The 18,812-nt window shown below is 48.1% G+C and overlaps 1 pseudogene; it reads right to left on the reverse strand.

Moving 5' to 3' along the window:
• Positions 1 to 1,310: 1,310 nt before the first annotated feature.
• Positions 1,311 to 18,812, reverse strand: part of LOC134949818 (homeobox protein OTX1-like) — a 69,036-nt pseudogene continuing 51,534 nt past the window's right edge.

The following is an 18,812-nucleotide window of genomic DNA, read 5'->3' on the forward strand; positions in this document are numbered from 1 at the left end:
CAGAGCAGTGTATGAGGTCCAGGCTAGTGGTCGAAGTGGAAATTTTGAAGTGGGGGTATGCAAAAGTCAAGGACGTAATTATGTCCGCGCCTTCGCTCCAGAAAAGGGGGAGTGGTCTCCCAAAAGAGGGCATGTCCTGTGTAGTAGAACCCCTTATACTATCTAGTACTGGTACCCCTTTCACCCTATAGCACACAGTACGAGCTGAAATTCACATAGCACACGGTACGAACCGAAATTCACATTATAGCACACGGTACGAGCCGAAATTCACATTATAGCACACTGAATGAGCCGAAATTCACATTGTAGCACATGGCACGAGCCGAAATTCACATTGTAGCACACGGTATGAGCCGAAACTCACATTGTAGCACACTGAATGAGCCGAAATTCACATTGTAGCACACTGAATGAGCTAAAATTCACATTGTAGCACACTGAATGAGCCAAAATTCACATTGTAGCACACTGAATGAGCCAAAATTCACATTATAGCACACTTAATGAGCTGAAATTCACATTATAGCACACTGAATGAGCCGAAATTCACATTATAGCACACTGAATGAGCCGAAATTCACATTGTAGCACACTGAATGTGCCGAAATTCACATTGTAGCACACTGAATGAGCTGAAATTGTGACAGCAGGGACAGCCAGAGTGACGACAGGGAGAGAGAGAGAGAGTGACGACAGGGAGAGAGAGTGACGACAGTGATGACAGGGAGAGAGTGACAACAGGGAGGGAGAGTGACGACAGGGAGAGTGACGACAGGGAGAGTGAGTGATGACAGTGACAGCAGGGAGAGAGAGAGTGACGACAGTGACAGCTGGGAGAGAGAGAGTGACGACAGTGACAGCTGGGAGAGAGAGAGTGACGACAGTGACAGCTGGGAGAGAGAGAGTGACAGTAGGGACGGACGGTAATGACAGGGAGAGACGTGACAGCAGGGGAACATTACCTCATTTGTTGCTGGTGGCTGGCAGCAGTGAGCGGTGGGCTGCTGGCGGCGGTGAGCGGTGGGCAGCTGGCGGCGGTGAGCGGCAGGCGGTTGTGAGCTAGTACAGCACTCTACACGACCGCCGCGCAGGGACTGGGAGCAACATGTGCAGCAGGATGGTCACTTCCCTCGTCTCCTGCTGCACTTTCAGTTCCGCTTTTCCGGGTCAGTGGAAGTGGCGGTATACCATACCGCCGTATACTGCCCCACTTCGACCACTGGTCCAGGCATAAGTTACTGGGAGCCAGGCGGAGCCACAAGGGAGCTTTGCCCTGTCCTTCCCGCTAGCACCAGGGCTCACAGCACCTAGAACTTACAGGTAGCCTGATCCTTGTAGTACAGGCAGTCAGAGGAGTTGAAGGGTATCGCTGTGCCGGCATAGCCCTAGTGGTGGTGGTGACTGGAGCTCTGACTCAGGTGGTGGCCGGATATGGAGGATATGGGCCCGAGTTTGGGGGTGGTGGTGGGAGTGCATGGGGGCCAGGTACGAGCTACAGTCCACACCCCCAAAGTAAGAGAAGGAAGGGGCCGTGTAGCCCTGGCCGTAGCTGGTGGCCTGGCCGGTAGGAGGTGGCTGTAAACGAGGAGCCGGAGCGCTGTATGCAGGAGGTGCTGTCAGGGCCCAGGGGGTCTACGCCAGAGGCCGGGGCGGTGCCCGGGGAGATGGAGGCCGGGCTCCAGATGGAGGAGGCAGAGGGTGCACTACAGGTCAGCGCCGCGCCCAAGCCGGGGTTGGAGATGAATTTGGAGGAGCCGCCGGAGCTGGACACGACCGCCGGCAGGATGAACTGGCCGCTTCTCTCCGAGCCCGAGCTCTCCTGGGGTGTGCGGCACTTCTTCTTTGCCGGACAGCTCTTTCCCCCGGCGCCGGCGCCCTGCCCTGTTGTATAATCCCGGGGAGCTAGGAGAGTAGCAGGCTGTTTTTAAAGTAGATGCCGCCTGCAGGGATTCGGAGGTAAGCGCTCCCCTGCGCCTCTGTCATAATTGGGGGGGGGCAAGCTGCCCCCTTGCCCCTTGAGTTCCGACGCCCCTGGCTGGCACTGCTGGGGGGGCATATCATGTCTATCTGGCACTGCGCATTATGTGTATCTGGCAATATACTGGAGACATTGGGGTATATTTACTAAGATCCCGATTTTGACCGAGATGCCGTTTTTTCTTCAAAGTGTCATTTCGGTAATTTACTAAGCAAAAATCTCGGCAGTGATGAGGGCATTCGTAATATTTTGAAAGTCCTAGGAAAAAATCACGAATCAATACACCATCGGTCAAATACGCCTGCAATTTAGTAGAAATCGGTAATTTACTAAAAAGTGCAAATCACAAACACTGCCGACAATAGCCAAACACTGCCGTGCTGAAATACAATTCGTGAAAAAGTGCTAAAAAAAAACCAGACCTGCTTTTTTATCCCGTGTTTGGATAGGCATGCACGGATCCATGAGATCCGTGCATGTTTATCAGTGGGAAGGGGATGGGAAAGTGTTATTTAAAAAAAAAAAAAAAATGCGTGGGGTCCCCCCTCCTAAGCCAAACCAACCTCGGGCTCTTTGAGCCGGTCCTGGTTGAAAAAATATGGGGAAAATAAGAATTTACTTACCGATAATTCTATTTCTCGTAGTCCGTAGTGGATGCTGGGGACTCCGTAAGGACCATGGGGAATAGCGGCTCCGCAGGAGACTGGGCACAAAAGTAAAGCTTTAGAACTACCTGGTGTGCACTGGCTCCTCCCCCTATGACCCTCCTCCAAGCCTCAGTTAGGATACTGTGCACGGACGAGCGTACACAATAAGGAAGGATTTTGAATCCCGGGTAAGACTCATACCAGCCACACCAATCACACCATATAACTTGTGATCTAAACCCAGTTAACAGCATGATAACAGAGGAGCCTCTAGAAAAGATGGCTCACTACAGCAATAACCCAATTTTTTGGTAACAATAACTATGTACCAGTATTGCAGACAATCCGAACTTGGGATGGGCGCCCAGCATCCACTACGGACTACGAGAAATAGAATTATCGGTAAGTAAATTCTTATTTTCTCTAACGTCCTAAGTGGATGCTGGGGACTCCGTAAGGACCATGGGGATTATACCAAAGCTCCCAAACGGGCGGGAGAGTGCGGATGACTCTGCAGCACCAAATGAGAGAACTCCAGGTCCTCCTCAGCCAGGGTATCAAATTTGTAGAATTTTACAAACGTATTTGCTCCTGACCAAGTAGCTGCTCGGCAAAGTTGTAAAGCCGAGACCCCTCGGGCAGCCGCCCAAGATGAGCCCACCTTCCTTGTGGAATGGGCTTTTACAGATTTTGGCTGTGGCAGGCCTGCCACAGAATGTGCAAGCTGAATTGTACTACAAATCCAACGAGCAATAGTCTGCTTAGAAGCAGGAGCACCCAGCTTGTTGGGTGCATACAGAATAAACAACGAGTCAGATTTTCTGACTCCAGCCGTCCTGGAAACCTATATTTCCTGGGCTCTGACAACGTCTAGCAACTTGGAGTCCTCCAAGTCCCTAGTAGCCGCAGGCACCACAATAGGTTTATTCAGGTGAAACGCTGAAAAACCATCTTAGGGAGAAACTGAGGACAAGTCCTCAATTCCGCCCTGTCCGAATGGAAAATCAGATGAGGGCTTTTACAGGATAAAGCCGCCAATTCTGACACGCACCTGGCCCAGGCCAGGGCCAACAGCATGACCACTTTCCATGTGAGATATTTTAACTCCACATATTTAAGTGGTTCAAACCAATGAGACTTTTGGAACCCAAAAACTACATTGAGATCCCAAGGTGCCACTGGAGGCACAAAAGGAGGCTGTATATACAGTACCCCTTTCACAAACGTCTGAACTTCAGGGACTGAAGCTAGTTCTTTTTGGAAGAAAATTGACAGGGCCGAAATTTGAACCTTAATGGACTCCCATTTCAGGCCCATAGACACTCCTGTTTGCAGGAAATGTAGGAATCGACCTAGTTGAAAAATTCCTCCGTCGGGGCCTTACTGGCCTCGCACCACGCAACATATTTTCGCCAAATGCGGTGATAATGTTTTGCGGTTATATCTTTCCTGGCTTTGATCAGGATAGGAATGACTTCATCCGGAATGCCTTTCTTCTTCAGGATCCGGAGTTCAACCGCCATGCCGTCAAACGCAGCCGCGGTAAGTCTTGGAACAGACAGGGTCCTTGCTGGAGCAGGTCCCTTCTTAGAGGTAGAGGCCACGGATCCTCCGTGAGCATCTCTTGAAGTTCCGGTTACCAAGTCCTTCTTTGCCAATCCGGAGCCACGAATATAGTGCTTACTCCTCTCCATCTTATAATTCTCAGTACCTTGGGTATGAGAGGCAGAGGAGGGAACACATACACTGACTGGTACACCCACTGTGTTACCAGAGCGTCCACAGCTATTGCCTGAGGGTCCCTTGACCTGGCGCAATACTTGTCGAGTTTTATAAACATGTGGAAGACTTCTGGGTGAAGTCCCCACTCTCCCGGGTGGAGGTCGTGTCTGCTGAGGAAGTCTGCTTCCCAGTTGTCCACTCCCGGAATGAATACTGCTGACAGTGCTATCACATGATTTTCCGCCCAGCGAAGAATCCTTGCAGCTTCTGCCATTGCACCCCTGCTTCTTGTGTCACCCTGTCTGTTTACGTGGGTGACTGCCGTGATGTTGTCCGAATGGATCAACTCCGGGTGACCTTGAAGCAGAGGTCTTGCTGAGCTTAGAGCATTGTAAATGGCCCTTAGCTTCAGGATATTTATGTGAAGTGATGTCTCCAGGCTTGACCATAAGCTCTGGAAATTCCTTCCCTGTGTGACTGCTCCCCAGCCTCGCAGGCTGGCATCCGTGGTCACCAGGACCCAGTCCTGAATGTGCGGCCCTCTAGAAGATGAGCACTCTGCAACCACCACAGGAGAGACACCCTTGTGCTTGGTGACAGGGTTATCCGCTGATGCATCTGAAGATGCGACCCGGACCATTTGTCCAGCAGGTCCCACTGGAAAGTTCTCGCGTGGAATCTGCCGAATGGGATTGCTTCGTAGGAAGCCACCATTTTTCCCAGAACCATTTCATTGATGTACTGAGACTTGGCTCGGTTATAGGAGGTTTCCGACTAGCTCGGATAACTCCCTGACTTTCTCCTCCGGGAGAAACACCTTTTTCTGGACTGTGTCCAGGATCATCCCTAGGAACAGAAGACGAGTCGTCGGAATCAGCTGCGATTTTGGAATATTGAGAATCCAATCGTGCTGCCGCAACACTACCTGAGATAGTGCTACACCGACCTCCAACTGTTCCCTGGATCTTACCCTTATCAGGGAATCGTCCAAGTAAGGGATAACTAAAAATTCCCTTCCTTCGAAGGAGTATCATCATTTCGGCCATTACCTTGGTAAAGACCCGGGGTGCCGTGGACCATCCATACGGCAGCGTCTGAAACTGATAGTGACAGTTCTGTACCATAAACCTGAGGTACCCTTGGTGAGAAGGGTAAATTGGGACATGAAGGTAAGCATCCTTGATGTCCCGAGACATCATGTAGTCCCCTTCTTCCAGGTTCGCAATCACTGCTCTGAGTGACTCAATCTTGAATTTGAACCTCCGTATGTAAGTGTTCAAGATTTTAGATTTAGAATCGGTCTCACCGAGCCGTCCGGCTTCGGTACCACAACAGTGTGGAATAATACCCTGTTCCCTGTTGCAGGAGGGGTACCTTGATTATCACCTGCTGGGAATACAGCTTGTGAATGGCTTCCAAAACTGCCTCCCTGTCAGAAGGAGACATCGGTAAAGCCGACTTTAGGAAACGGCGAGGGGGAGACGTCTCGAATTCCAATTTGTACCCCTGAGATATCACCTGAAGGATCCAGGGGTCTACTTGCGAGTGAGCCCACTGCGCGCTGAAATTCATTGAGACGGGCCCCCACCGTGCCTGATTCTGCTTGTAAAGCCCCAGCGTCATACTGAGGGCTTGGCAGAGGCGGGAGAGGGCTTCTGTTCCTGGGAACTGGCTGATTTCTGCAGCCTTTTTCCTCTCCCTCTGTCACGTGGCAGAAATGAGGAACCTTTTGCCCGCTTGCCCACGAAAACACTGCGCCTGATAATACGGCGTCTTCTTATGTTGAGAGGCGACCTGGGGTACAAACGTGGATTTCCCAGCTGTTGCCGTGGCCACCAGGTCTGAAAGACCGACCCCAAATAACTCCTCCCCTTAATAAGGCAATACTTCCAAATGTCGTTTGGAATCCGCATCACCTGACCACTGTCGTGTACATAACCCTCTACTGGCAGAAATGGACAACGCACTTAGACTTGATGCCAGTCGGCAAATATTCCGCTGTGCATCACGCATATATAGAAATGCATCTTTTAAATGCTCTATAGGCAATAATATACTGTCCCTATCTAGGGTATCAATATTTTCAGTCAGGGAATCCGACCACGCCAACCCAGCACTGCACATCCACTCTGAGGCGATTGCTGGTCGCAGTATAACACCAGTATGTGTGTAAATACATTTTAGGATACCCTCCTGCTTTCTATCAGCAGGATCCTTAAGGGAGGCCATCTCAGGAGAGGGTAGAGCCCTTGTTCTTACAAGCGTGTGAGCGCTTTATCCCCCCTAGGGGGTGTTTCCCAACGCACCCTAACCTCTGGCGGGAAAGGATATAATGCCAATAATATTTTAGAAATTATCAGTAGTTATCGGGGGAAACCCACGCATCATCACACACCTCATTTAATTTCTCAGATTCAGGAAAACTACAGGTAGTTTTTCCTCACCGAACATAATACCCCTTTTTTGGTGGTACTCGTATTATCAGAAATGTGTAAAACATTTTTCATTGCCTCAATCATGTAACGTGTGGCCCTACTGGAAGTCACATTTGTCTCTTCACCGTCGACACTGGAGTCAGTATCCGTGTCGGCGTCTATATCTGCCATCTGAGGTAACGGGCGCTTTAGAGCCCCTGACGGCCTATGAGACGTCTGGACAGGCACAAACTGAGTAGCCGGCTGTCTCATGTCAACCACTGTCTTTTATACAGAGCTGACACTGTCACGTAATTCCTTCCAACAGTTCATCCACTCAGGTGTCGACCCCCTAGGGGGTGACATCACTATTACAGGCAATCTGCTCCGTTTCCACATCATTTTTCTCCTCATACATGTCGACACAAACGTACCGACACACAGCACACACACAGGGAATGCTCTGATAGAGGACAGGACCCCACTAGCCCTTTGGGGAGACAGAGGGAGAGTTTGCCAGCACACACCAGAGCGCTATATATATACAGGGATAACCTTATATAAGTGTTTTTCCCCTTATAGCTGCTGTATTTTTAATACTGCGCGTAATTAGTGCCCCCCTCTCTTTTTTAACCCTTTCTGTAGTGTAGTGACTGCAGGGGAGAGCCAGGGAGCTTCCCTCCAACGGATCTGTGAGGGAAAATGGTGCCAGTGTGCTGAGGAGATAGGCTCCGCCCCCTTCTCGGCGGCCTTATCTCCCGTTTTTCTGTGTATTCTGGCAGGGGTTAAATTCATCCATATAGCCCAGGAGCTATATGTGATGCATTTTTTGCCATCCAAGGTGTTTTTATTGCGTCTCAGGGCGCCCCCACCCCAGCGCCCTGCACCCTCAGTGACCGGAGTGTGAAGTGTGCTGAGAGCAATGGCGCACAGCTGCAGTGCTGTGCGCTACCTTGTTGAAGACAGGACGTCTTCTGCCGCCGATTTTCCGGACCTCTTCTGTCTTCTGGCTCTGTAAGGGGGCCGGCGGCGCGGCTCTGGGACCTATCCATGGCTGGGCCTGTGATCGGTCCCTCTGGAGCTAATGTCCAGTAGCCTAAGAAGCCCAATCCACTCTGCACGCAGGTGAGTTCGCTTCTTCTCCCCTTAGTCCCTCGATGCAGTGAGCCTGTTGCCAGCAGGTCTCACTGAACATAAAAAACCTAAAACTAAACTTTTCACTAAGCAGCTCAGGAGAGCCACCTAGTGTGCACCCTTCTCGTTCGGGCACAAAAATCTAACTGAGGCTTGGAGGAGGGTCATAGGGGGAGGAGCCAGTGCACACCAGGTAGTTCTAAAGCTTTACTTTTGTGCCCAGTCTCCTGCGGAGCCGCTATTCCCCATGGTCCTTACGGAGTCCCCAGCATCCACTTAGGACGTTAGAGAAAAAAATGATAGGGGTTCCCCCATATTTAAACAACCAGCACCGGGCTCTGCGCCTGGTCCTGTTTCCAAAAATACGGGGGACAAAAAGCGTAGGGGTCCCCCGTATTTCTGAAACCAGCACCGGGCTCCACTAGCCAGATACATAATGCCACAGCCGGGGGACACTTTTATATAGGTCCCGGCGGCCCTGGCATTACATAACCAACTTGTCACCCCTGGCCGGGGTACCCTGGAGGAGTGGGGACCCCTTCAATCAAGGGGTCCCCCCCCTCCAGCCACCCAAGGACCAGGGGTGAAGCCCGAGGCTGTCCCCCCCATCCAAGGGCTGCGGATGGGAGGCTGATAGCCGTTTTGTCAAAAAATGGATATTGTTTTTAGCAGCAGTACTACAAGTCCCAGCAAGCCTCCCCCACAAGCTGGTACTTGGAGAACCACAAGTACCAGCATGCGGAGGAAAACCGGGCCCGCTGGTACCTGTAGTACTACTACTAAAAAAATACCCCAATAAAAACATAAGACACACACCTTGAAAGTATAACTTTAATACATACATCCACACCTCCATATACAAATACTTACCTATGTTCACACGAGGGTCGGTCCTCTTCTCCATGTAGAATCCATGGTCTACCTGTTGAAAAAAATTATACTCACAAAATCCAGAGTAGATGGCTCCTCTTTTAATCCATTTGTAATCCAGGTACTTGTCAAAATAAAAAAACGGACACCCGACCTCGCACTGAAAGGGGCCCCATGTTTTCACATGGGACCCCTTTCCCCGAATGCCAGAAACCCCCTCTGACTTATGTCTAAGAGGGTTCCATCAGCCAATCAGGGAGCGCCACATTGTGGCACCCTCCTGATTGGCTGTGTGCTCCTGTACTGTATGACAGGTAGCACCCGGCAGTGTTACAATGTAGCGCCTATGCGCTCCATTATAACCAATGGTGGGAACTTTGTGGTCAGCGGTTGACCGAAAGTAACCTCACTGCTGACCACAAAGTTCTCACCATTGGTTACAATGGAGCGCATAGGCGCTACATTGTAACACTGCCGTGTGCTGCCTGTCATACAGTACAGGAGCACACAGCCAATCAGGAGGGTGCCACAACGTGGCGCTCCCTGATTGGCTGATGGAACCCTCTTAGACATAAGTCAAAGGGGGTCCCTGGCATTCGGGGAAAGGGGTCCCATGTGAAAACATGGGGCCCCTTTCAGTGCGAGGTCGGGTGTCCGTTTTTTTATTTTGACAAGTACCTGGATTACAAATGGATTACAAGAAGAGCCTTCTACACTGGATTTTGTGAGTATAATTTTTTCAACAGGTACCCCATGGATTCTACAAGGAGAAGAGGACCGACCCTCGTGTGAACATAAGGTAAGTATGTGCATATAGAGGTGTGGATGTATGCATTAAAGTTATACTTTCAAGGTGTGTGTCTTATGTTTTTATTGGGGTCTTTTTTTTAGTAGTAGTACTACAGGTACCAGCGGGCCCGGTTTTCCTCCGCATGCTGGTACTTGTGGTTCTCCAAGTACCAGCTTGCGGGGGAGGCTTGCTGGGACTTGTAGTACTGCTACTAAAAACAATATCCATTTTTTGACAAAACGGCTATCAGCCTCCCATCCGCAGCCCTTGGATGGGGGGGACAGCCTCGGGCTTCACCCCTGGTCCTTGGGTGGCTGGAGGGGGGGGACCCCTTGATTGAAGGGGTCCCCATTCCTCCAGGGTACCCCGGCCAGGGGTGACTAGTTGGTTATGTAATGCCAGGGCCGCCGGGACCTATATAAAAGTGTCCCCCGGCTGTGACATTATGTATCTGGCTAGTGTAGCCCGGTGCTGGTTTCAGAAATACGGGGGACCCCTACGCTTTTTGTCCCACGTATTTTTGGAACCAGGACCAGGCGCAGAGCCCGGTGCTGGTTGTTTAAATATGGGGGAACCTCTATCATTTCCCCCCCATATTTTTGCAACCAGGGCCGGCTCAAAGAGCCCGAGGCTGGTTTGGCTTAGGAGGGGGGACCCCACGCAATTTTTTTTATTTATTTTAACACTGATTTTTTTTTTTTTTTTACAAGGTGCACAATGAAGCCCAGCACGGATCTCTCAGATCCGGCCGAGATTCATTGTATTAAAGTCGGCAGTGTTTTACAAGTCACTCACGTAAAACACTGCCAAAAAAAACGAATGACATCGACATCGGTAAAACCGAAAATGCAGAATACGGCAGCTTAGTAAATTAGTCGTACTAAATTCAAAAAGTTGCAAATTTACACTTTCGATGTCATTCGTGATTGAACTTTGACCTCAAACGGGAAAATACGAATTTTAGTAAATATACCCCATTATGTGTATCTGACACTATACTGGAGACATAGGTGGTCATTCCGAGTTGTTAGCTCGTTGCCGATTTTTGCTATGCTGCGATTTGCTGCTAAATGCGCATGCGTATGGTACGCAGCGCGCATGGGCTAAGTTATATAACACAAAACTTAGTAGATTTGCTGGTGTTCGTGCGGCGCTTTTCAGTTGCTCTGCTGATCGGTGAGTGATTGACAGGAAAGGGGCGTTTCTGGGTGGTAACTGAGCGTTTTCCGGGAGTGTGCTAAAAAACGCAGGCGTGTCAGGGAAAAACGCAGGAGTGTCTGGAGAAATGGGGGAGTGGCTGGCCGAACGCAGGACGTGTTTGTGACGCCAAACCAGGAACTAAATGGACTGAGCTGATCGCAATCTAGGAGTAGGTCTGGAGCTACTCAGAAACTGCAAGAAAATATTTAGTAGCATTTCTGCTAATCTTTCATTCGCTATTCTGCTAAGCTAAGATACACTCCCAGAGGGTGGCGGCCTAGCGTTTGCAATGCTGCTAAAAGCAGCTAGTGAGCGAACAACTTGGAATGACCACCATTGTGTGTAAGGAACACTACTGTGGCTGTTATGTGTAAGGCTGCTAATTGTGTGCGTAGAGGGGGTGTGAAAATATATTTATCTATAGTTTGATAATATAAAGTTGCGAGGCCACGCCCATTTTCCCAGGAGGCCACGCCCACTTTTCCAGGACCGGGGGGGGCGCTTTTAAATTTTCTCGCTCAGGGTGCTAGTAGGCCTGGAGCCGGGTTTCAGTTCGGATATGAGAACATCGGATATGTACTAATTAAGAAAACATCTTCGGAGTAACAATTTGTCCGATGTCTGCATTTTAATTATGTCAGCCATTTGTCATTCACTGTGATTCATTGTTAAACATTTTTATATAAATAAATTGGAGTATTCTAAGTGAATTGTGGTCAAAGGAAGACATTACCTCAGAGAAGCTCCCCTAGACACCCCCCTTTATATATATATATATATATATATATGTATAGTTCCACTGTTGTAGAAAAGGCAAACTGCACGTCACTCCAGGGTTGTAGACAAAAGAGCTTTAATATGCGTGAATGTGAAAAATAAATAGTCACAGCATTGATGAATGAGCAGCCTCTCTGTATCAGGACCTATCATTGTCCCGCCGTCAGGATGTAGTGCTGTTGCTGTAGTCCAACATGACTATTTTGATGCAATATATGCTAAAGACAAAATAAAGTGTGTGCTGAATTCTTACCTTTTATCTCCCTGCTTGTGTGTGTCTGTGTTGGGCCGCTGGCGGAGACCGGGGAAGGCGTGTCCGTCCTCCCGGTGACGTGTTTCTGGTGACAATCGCCATTGGCTGAAACAGGTTGCTGTGACTGCCTGGATAGCTTCCCGGTCTCCGGCGCCGAACCTAAAATTATAACATAAATTGTAATAAAATAAAATATCATTATATAGCGAGTGTGAATCTATGAAGCAATATTACTAACCCTCTCCAAACGGGTTCCCCTGTCGGAAAGTATGTGCATGCAACATGTTGGACTGTATCTTAACAGTTATCGGTGGTGAAAACCAAGTCTCCCTCTTAATATTAACATTCTATTTCTGCTGTAACTGATAACAAAAGTCAGGCAGTAAGTCTATGTAAATATGGACTTAAATGTGTAATAAAAGTTTAAACTAACCGATACTGTTACCGTGTCACCATGCACAACTCCGACCTGAGGCTGGTGAACAAACCCATTACTATTGATCATAGGCGTGCGCACGAGGGGTGCCTAGTGTGCACAGGCACCCCCTAATGTCTGGCATCCCCTGCACACACGCCTGTTGCTGCCGCTGATTCCCGTCTCTTGACGCTGAAGAGAGGAGAGCGATGCGCGTGTCTCTCCTGCCCTCCACTGTTTCCCAGTCTCCGGCAGTCATTTAAAATGTCTCTGGCTGTCAACCAGTCAGAGCTCGCGGACTGGCTCTTGATTGGCTGCCGCCCCATGAGCTTTGATTGGCTCACAAGCCGGCGCTATATTTCAAAAGGCCGCCAGAGACAGGGACTTTCAGTAGCGCACGCAGGGGGGGGTCCGAGTACCTGGAAACCCCCCCTGATGAGCCAAATGTTTATTATTGAGACGGAGACAGCAGTGTCTCCGTCTCAGCAAAAGCCGCGACCACGACCACGGAGGTACAGCAGCAGCAGAGAGCTACTGTACGTAGCTCTCTGCATAGAGAAGGTCCGGGGAGAGCTGCTGGCTGCGCATGCTCAGATTCAGCAGCTCTCTCCCACCAGACAGAATCGCTACTCTGCTCCTGCCTCCCACTACTCGCAGCCCCAGGTGGTATGTAAACCACCAATATTGTATATGAAGTGTGTGTGTGTGTGTGTGTGTGTGTGTGTGTGTGTGTGTGTGTGTGTGTAAGTGTGTGTGTAAGTGTGTGTATGTATGTATTTACAGGGATGTATGTGTATTTGTGTATGTATGCATGTGTGTTTGTATATGCATGAACGTGTATGGTATGTGTGTGTATATACACTGCTCAAAAAAATAAAGGGAACACTAAAAGAACACATCCTAGATCTGAATGAATGAAATATTCTTATTAAATACTTTGTTCTTTACATAGTTGAATGTGCTGACAACAAAATCACACAAAAATGATCAATGGAAATCAAATTTATTAACCCATGGAGGTCTGGATTTGGAGTCACACTCAAAATTAAAGTGGAAAAACACACTACAGGCTGATCCAACTTTGATGTAATGTCCTTAAAACAAGTCAAAATGAGGCTCAGTAGTGTGTGTGGCCTCCACGTGCCTGTATGACCTCCCTACAACCCACTTTAATTTTGAATGTGACTCCAAATCCAAACCTCCATGGGTTAATAAATTTGATTTCCATTGATAATTTTTGTGTGATTTTGTTGTCAGCACATTCAACTATGTAAAGAACAAAGTATTTAAAAAGAATATTTCATTCATTCAGATCTAGGATGTGTTATTTTAGTGTTCCCTTTATTTTTTTGAGCAGTGTATATATATATATATATATATATATATATATATATATATACAACGCTCGTGGCCCGGCACTCTCAGCATAATAAGATTACTCCGTCTGTTGCCTTCCGTAATTAGGAGAGTGAAGCAACTCCCCAACTATGCAAGTCTTGAACGGCGGCACTCAGAACAAAAGAGACATGACACTGCAAGTTGTTGCCAACGTTTCAAAGCAGACAGCTTTTTCGTCATGCCCTGACGAAAAAGCTGTCTGCTTTGAAACGTTGGCAACAACTTGCAGTGTCATGTCTCTTTTGTTCTGAGTGCCGCCGATCAAGACTTGTATATATATATATACATATATATACATATATGTATGTATACATACATATATATATATACATATATATATATATACATACATACACACACACACACACACACAATATGTCCGGCACTCACAATATGAACGGTCGAACCAACTTGGTCCGGTGCACAACCCCTCATAAGAGCGTACAGGATGGAAGAAATGGTGGCACTCAGAAATAATTTAGACGACATAGCCGCTGGTTGGGTCGACTTTTCAGGGACACCTCCCTTTTATCAAGACAGTGCCACCATTTCTTCCATCATATATATATATATATATATATATATATCAGTATGTTTTACCAGCACACAGGATGCCGGCTGTCAGTATACCGACAGTGGCATCCCGTCTGTCGGAAGCGAGGCGGCGAGACCCCTCGCGGGATCGCTGCGGGCCTGGTTGCTCGCTTCACTTGCCACAGGTTATATTCCCACTCGGTTGGTGGCGTGGAGCAACTAACCGAGTGGGAATACCCTGCGGATTCTGTTCGTCAGTATTTCACCGGCTGTCGGGATTCTGGCATGTCAGTCTCTCGAACACCTGGATACCGACAGCCAGCATTTTAACTGCGTCCCATATATATATATATATGTATATTATACAGTATGTACATTCACAGATACACACCCACGGAAACCCCCCTAAGTAAATCCTGCGTTTGCCCCTGACTTTGTGAAGTGAGGCGCAGGAGAGACGCGCGGTGCGCTCGCCTCCCCTCAGGGTCAGAGACTAGAATCGGCGGCACTGGCATCAGGAGGGTAAGCACAAATGGGGGCATATATATATCTGGCATCGCTGAGGGCATATGTATCTGGCACTGGTAGGGGCAGTGTATCTGGAACCACTGGGGGCATATGTATCTGGCACAGCTGATGGCATATGTATCTGGCACAGCTGAGGGCATATGTATCTGGCACAGCTGGAGGCATTTGTGTATCTAGCACCGCTAGGGGCATGTCTATCTGGCACCACTGGGGGCATATGTATCTGGCACCACTAGGGGCATATGTATCTGGCACCACTGGGGGCACAAATGGGGGCATATATATATCTGGCATCGCTGAGGGCAGAGCCGGCCCTAGCCAATTTGATGCCCTAGGCAAAATTTTGTCTGGTGCCCCCTAGCTCCGCCGCTAGTTCTGCATCTGTACCTGCAACGCTCAGGTAGTGGGGCCCCACCGGGGGGTTACCCTGTGGGCCAGTTCAACTCTGCACAATGCCGCACAGTAATGACCATAATACATATAATTCCACACAGTAAAGGAACCTTACACATATGCCCCACATTAGTAATGCCCATAATACACATAATGCCACACAGTAATGCACCTTACACATATGCCCCACATTAGTAATGCCCATAATACACATATACTGCCACAGATACTACCACACTTGCTGGTTATACAAAAAGATCAGTATCAAACATGTAGAAACTGTCCATTCTCTTCACTATTCAGTGTGTTTGCTGGTGTCTGTTACTCCCGTTAACTGCATGCACTTTACTTTATACTGTGGGAGCTAAATGCTCTGCCCTCCAGTCTGATGTGTCCGAAAGTCACGCTGCACTGATGTTTCATATAGAAATAGCACAACGCAACTTACTGACCACGTTACAGTGCTAGATGGCAGGGGAATTTTACGGTATGGACTGACTAGGAAATAAAGTGTGAGGCGAACACTGCCCATGGTATGTCCCTGCAGACACCTGGGGTTTGCACAGGGATAAGGGACACACACAGGATGGCAGGGTCCCCCTCCCCCATGTGCACAAGCAGTATAGGTGATGTCAGGTTTCTGTGAAGCAGTCTTCCAAAATACACATGTGTTATCATAAGAAGCCACCCAGTAATAACCTTGTATAGTCAGTGAAAATTAGAGATGAGCGGGTTCGGTTCCTCGGAATCCGAACCCGCCCGAACTTCATGTTTTTTTTCACGGGTCCGAGCGACTCGGATCTTCCCGCCTTGCTCGGTTAACCCGAGCGCGCCCGAACGTCATCATGACGCTGTCGGATTCTCGCGAGGCTCGGATTCTATCGCGAGACTCGGATTCTATATAAGGAGCCGCGCGTCGCCGCCATTTTCACACGTGCATTGAGATTCATAGGGAGAGGACGTGGCTGGCGTCCTCTCCATTTAGATTAGAAGAGAGAGAGTGAGATTGATTTGAGACAGAGACACTTGATTTACTGGAGCTTAGGAGTACTGTAGAGAGTGCAGAGTTTAGTAGTGACTGACCACAGTGACCACCAGACAGTGCAGTTTTATTTAATATAATCCGTTCTCTGCCTGAAAAAAACGATACACAGTGACTCAGTCACATACCATATCTGTGTGCACTGCTCAGCCCAGTGTGCTGCATCATCTATGTATATATCTGACTGTGCTCACACAGCTTATAATTGTGGGGGAGACTGGGGAGCAGTGCCAGTTATAGGTTATAGCAGGAGCCAGGAGTACATATTATTAAAATTAAACAGTGCACACTTTTGCTGCAGGAGTGCCACTGCCAGTGTGACTGACCAGTGACCTGACCACACTGACCACCAGTATAGTTAGTAGTATACTATATTGTGATTGCCTGAAAAAGTTAAACACTCGTCGTGTGACTTGTGTGGTGTTTTTTTTTTATTCTATAAAAAACTCATTCTGCTGACAGACAGTGTCCAGCAGGTCCGTCATTATATAATATATACCTGTCCGGCTGCAGTAGTGATATATATATATTTTTTATATCATTATTTATCATCCAGTCGCAGCAGACACAGTACGGTAGTTCACGGCTGTAGCTACCTCTGTGTCGGCACTCGGCAGTCCATCCATAATTGTATACCACCTATCCGTGGTTTTTTTTTTCTTTCTTCTTTATACATACATACTACATCTCATTATCAACCAGTCTATATTAGCAGCAGACACAGTACAGTAGTCCACGGCTGTAGCTACCTCTGTGTCGGCACTCGGCAGTCCGTCCATAATTGTATACCACCTACCCGTGGTTTTTTTTTTATTTCTTCTTTATACATACATACTACATCTCTTTATCAACCAGTCTATATTAGCAGCAGACACAGTACAGTAGTCCACGGCTGTAGCTACCTCTGTGTCGGCACTCGGCAGTCCATCCATAATTGTATACCACCTACCCGTGGTTTTTTTTTCTTTCTTCTTTATACATACATACTACATCTCATTATCAACCAGTCTATATTAGCAGCAGACACAGTACAGTACGGTAGTCCACGGCTGTAGCTACCTCTGTGTCGGCACTCGGCAGTCCGTCCATAATTGTATACCACCTACCCGTGGTTTTTTTTTCTTTCTTCTTTATACATACATACTACATCTCTTTATCAACCAGTCTATATTAGCAGCAGACACAGTACAGTAGTCCACGGCTGTAGCTACCTCTGTGTCGGCACTCGGCAGTCCATCCATAATTGTATACCACCTACCCGTGGTTTTTTTTTCTTTCTTCTTTATACATACATACTACATCTCTTTATCAACCAGTCTATATTAGCAGCAGACACAGTACAGTAGTCCACGGCTGTAGCTACCTCTGTGTCGGCACTCGGCAGTCCATCCATAATTGTATACCACCTACCCGTGGTTTTTTTTTCTTTCTTCTTTATACATACATACTACATCTCTTTATCAACCAGTCTATATTAGCAACAGACACAGTACAGTAGTCCACGGCTGTAGCTACCTCTGTGTCGGCACTCGGCAGTCCATCCATAATTGTATACCACCTACCCGTGGTTTTTTTTTCTTTCTTCTTTATACATACATACTACATCTCTTTATCAACCAGTCTATATTAGCAGCAGACACAGTACAGTACGGTAGTCCACGGCTGTAGCTACCTCTGTGTCGGCACTCGGCAGTCCGTCCATAATTGTATACCACCTACCCGTGGTTTTTTTTTCTTTCTTCTTTATACATACATACTACATCTCTTTATCAACCAGTCTATATTAGCAGCAGACACAGTACAGTAGTCCACGGCTGTAGCTACCTCTGTGTCGGCACTCGGCAGTCCATCCATAATTGTATACTAGTATCCATCCATCTCCATTGTTTACCTGAGGTGCCTTTTAGTTGTGCCTATTAAAATATGGAGAACAAAAATGTTGAGGTTCCAAAATTAGGGAAAGATCAAGATCCACTTCCACCTCGTGCTGAAGCTGCTGCCACTAGTCATGCCCGAGACGATGAAATGCCAGCAACGTCGTCTGCCAAGGCCGATGCCCAATGTCATAGTACAGAGCATGTCAAATCCAAAACACCAAATATCAGTAAAAAAAGGACTCCAAAACCTAAAATAAAATTGTCGGAGGAGAAGCGTAAACTTGCCAATATGCCATTTACCACACGGAGTGGCAAGGAATGGCTGAGGCCCTGGCCTATGTTCATGGCTAGTGGTTCAGCTTCACATGAGGATGGAGGCACTCAGCCTCTCGCTAGAAAAATGAAAAGACTCAAGCTGGCAAAAGCAGTAGCACCGCAAAGAACTGTGCGTTCTTCGAAATCCCAAATCCACAAGGAGAGTCCAATTGTGTCGGTTGCGATGCCTGACCTTCCCAACACTGGACGTGAAGAGCATGCACCTTCCACCATTTGCACGCCCCCTGCAAGTGATGGAAGGAGCACCCGCAGTCCAGTTCCTGATAGTCAGATTGAAGATGTCAGTGTTGAAGTACACCAGGATGAGGAGGATATGGGTGTTGCTGGCGCTGGGGAGGAAATTGACCAGGAGGATTCTGATGGTGAGGTGGTTTGTTTAAGTCAGGCACCCGGGGAGACACCTGTTGTCCGTGGGAGGAATATGGCCGTTGACATGCCTGGTGAAAATACCAAAAAAATCAGCTCTTCGGTGTGGAAGTATTTCACCAGAAATGCGGACAA

The sequence above is a fragment of the Pseudophryne corroboree genome, chromosome 8 (assembly GCF_028390025.1).
Source record: "Pseudophryne corroboree isolate aPseCor3 chromosome 8, aPseCor3.hap2, whole genome shotgun sequence".
NCBI lineage: Eukaryota > Metazoa > Chordata > Amphibia > Anura > Myobatrachidae > Pseudophryne > Pseudophryne corroboree.